Below are 3,267 nucleotides of genomic sequence, written 5' to 3' on the forward strand. Positions count from 1 at the left end.
CCTCCTCTGTCTCTTCCCCTTTCCCTCTCCCGCACGCACTTTCTCCTCTAACCTCGCCTTTCTCCCTCGCCGCTCCTGCTGGGCCACTCTCCCCTGCCCCTTTTCCCGGGAGACATGCAGCCGGGAAAGGAAGAGTCACCCCAGGTGCTGCTTCTCGCACCTGGGCTTCCCCCGCCTCCTACCGCCCATCACCGTGGCCTCCCCGACCGCTCCAGGACCCCTATCCCGGCCCCCCCCCCCCCCCCCCCCACCGCCCCGTGCCCTGCCAGTTCCCGGCAGCTCGGGACAGCGGAGGCTCCGAGCCGTGCCAGACCCTCCTTTGTTGACAATAAACTTGGATTTCCCAGGGATGCTCAAACAACCCTCTCCGCCCTCTCGGCCCCCCTCCCATTTCATCCCTGCCTCCCCCCGCTTTTCCCGGGATGGATGTTAGCCCCTCTCTAGTCCGCCTCCTCCCGGGATCGCTGCGGAGGGTCCGCACCTTCTCCGCCCCGTACCGCTAATCGCGATGACCTCCCCTTTCCTAGACAGCGCCTTTAGTTTTCCTCCCGCATCCTCCCTCCGCCCCCCGGCCTTTAATACTCTTTTCCAGTCCCCTTCTATCAACATGACAACCGCTCTAGGAAAAAGACAGTCGATAGAGGTTGTTAAAACGGACACAAATCAGCTAAAGATGCCCAGGTAAAGCTGAGAACAACCCGCTTTCTCTCCGCTCCGGCTGTGGGAGGGTGCGTGTGCCCGTGTGTGTGGGAGGAGGGAGGTGTGCGGTAGGGGGGGGAAGGATGAGGAAAGATCGGGAGGGCAGAAGGGGGTAAAGGGGGGGGAGCTGCCCGCTGCTGGAGCCAGCGGTACCGGCACGGTGACTGCCCTCGCCCTGCGCAGGGACCGGCCGCAGTAGCCTTCCCACCGCCGGAGTGTGTTCTGTTATTGGGGGGTGGGGGGGTGGGGGGGGTGGACCTAGCCTTCATTCCAGAAATAAATTAATAACATCCCCCAACATTTACCTCCGATTCGTTTGACAGCTAAAGCCCCGCTTGCCTGGGAGGGGCTGCGGAAAGCTCCCGAGGTTCCAGCAGACCCCGGCAATCGCTGCAAAGACTTTAGCATGGAGGGGTTACCTCGCCAGCTATTTCGCGCTGTTTAGTCGCATACAATCATTAGAGACGTCAGAATAAAAAATCAGTTAGCTTTTAAGTTTAAACCACCGTTGCCGTTCACAGACTCGTATTGCTCCGTGAGGGGAAACGGGTGAACGGACGGGCGCGTCGTAACCACCTGAGTTAAATGTCACATCCTCATTAGCGGGGCTAGAAGCGGGATCGACCTCAACCAAGGCATAGGGCTACCCGCTCCATCGGTCCCTTGCACCCCTTTCCAGAGCTGCCTTGAGCTGGCGGCTACCGGCAGGACCCGGAGGTGGGGGCAGGACGGTGAACGGCCGCAGGGTGCCTTTGGTGTCCCCCCAAACCCGGAGCCCTTTCCCCAGGATCTGGCGCTCTCCTCCGCCTGCCCCGGAACATTTTACAACCCCCACCCGCTCCTTCTTTTTCTTCCGTTCCTTTCTAAGTGGATTTTTGTTCTCACTTCAATAACACGCCGTCTTTAATTAGCTGCAATATTAAGAAGCGCTGCTAACCGCCGGTGTTATCTGGGGTGTGCAGAGAGGAGGAACGCGGGGACCCGGGGCGATGCCCACCCGATGCGATCGGCGCTGACTCCCCGCCAGCAGCCGCCGCTCGCTCTTTTTATATGGAAAACCGGCAACATTTCGGAAAGCAGCTTTAAAACTTTGACTTATATTTTACATGCTAAATAACGGGGAGAATGGCGGCAGCGTTACAGAAAGCTTCAACCCTGCAAATATTTGAATGGGGCTTTTTTGTAAAGTAGAGCAGCTGTCAGTCAGCTGGCTTTGACAGCCTGCCACAATTTTGTCATTTAATAGTGGGTGTTAGGCTAAGTGCAAAACACTCTGGCAAACAGATGTCAAACCTACATCTCATATAAATGGGGGTTGTAAAATTGAGTTTTAACCCACATATAGGGTTTTAAAAAGCGGTGCCAGTGTGTAAACGGTATACAAAATAGAGATACTGACAATCTCCCGTGTGGGCTTGTTATTTAAAGCAGGCTTATTTAGAGTTCTGACCTCCAAATTATGCTAGACCTTCCTACATTTCAACCAGAGGAATATGAGAATAGTGCTTGGGAAAGTCGGAATTAAAGACAAATATGATGGCTCATTCAAAGGGGCTGATTGCCGTATATACTGGAAAACCCAGGACTCTTCATTTCCTCAGCTTGCAGCGGCTCTTCCGAATCTGAAGTGCAGGAAGGAAGGAAAAAGAAGGAGAGGGGAGGAGAGGAGAGGAGAGGAGAGAGGAAGAGAGGGAGGGAAGGAGGGAGGAAGAGGGAAGGAAGAAGGAAGGGAGGGAGGGAGGGAGGGAGGGAGGGAGGGAGGGAGGGAGGGAGGAAGGAAGGAAGGAAGGAAGGAAGGAAGGAAGGAAGGAAGGAAGGAAGGAAGGAAGGAAGGAAGGAAGGAAGGAAGGAAGGAAGGAAGGAAGGGGCAAGGAAGTGAAGAGAAAAGGGAAAAGGGAATGGATGGGAAGGGAAAAGGGAATGGAAGGGAAGGGAAAGGGGAGTAGAAGGGAAAAGGGAAAAGGGAAGGAAAGGGAAAGGAAGGGAAGGGACGGGGAAGAGAGGGGAAGAGAAGAGAAAAGAGAAGAAGAAAGGGAAGAGGGAAGGAAAGGGAAGAGTCCGAGGTTTCAGGGACTGTTTTCTACAGTGGGACCTGAGGGGTTTGTTGGAGGAGAAGGCAGCAGGGAAAGGAAAGACCACAATTGCAGGAATCAGGCAGAGGCACAAACACAGCCGCTGTAGGGTGAGTGAAGGATCGCGTTCAGACCTGCTGTGAAGAGCGGCAGGGACCGCCTAGGACATGGCAAGACCGAGATTAGGAGCAGCAGAAGGAAAAAAAATATTAGTCACGGTTAATTTCTCCCCAAGTTACTATTCAGAATACAAGCTGCTTTTCTTTCTGAACTTGCATTTCCAAGACCCACATCATCACCGAGATGTGATTTCCCTCTGTGCTTTGAGGGACCCCCCTGACAAATTTCCTTCAAACATTTAAAAAAATGTCATAAATATTTATACCAAAAATTGTTCATTGGCTCAGCTGGCTAGAACGAAGCAAGAAGAGAAAAGATGGTAATTCATTGTATGAATGATATTATATGGATGATATCAAATCCTCTAGAATAAGTC

General features: G+C 53.5%; 1 long non-coding RNA gene across 1 annotated transcript; it reads left to right on the forward strand.

Annotated features, from left to right (window-relative positions):
- Window positions 1–413: 413 nt before the first annotated feature.
- On the forward strand, window positions 414–2,102 carry LOC133279202 (uncharacterized). Its single transcript, XR_009746805.1, has 2 exons — window positions 414–681; window positions 1,611–2,102. It is a non-coding gene; the product is annotated as an uncharacterized LOC133279202 (long non-coding RNA).
- Window positions 2,103–3,267: the final 1,165 nt, after the last annotated feature.

This window comes from Pezoporus flaviventris, unplaced genomic scaffold (assembly GCF_033815535.1).
Source record: "Pezoporus flaviventris isolate CSIRO_AGI_PZ_B2104156 unplaced genomic scaffold, CSIRO_AGI_Pfla_v1 ptg000072l, whole genome shotgun sequence".
NCBI lineage: Eukaryota > Metazoa > Chordata > Aves > Psittaciformes > Psittacidae > Pezoporus > Pezoporus flaviventris.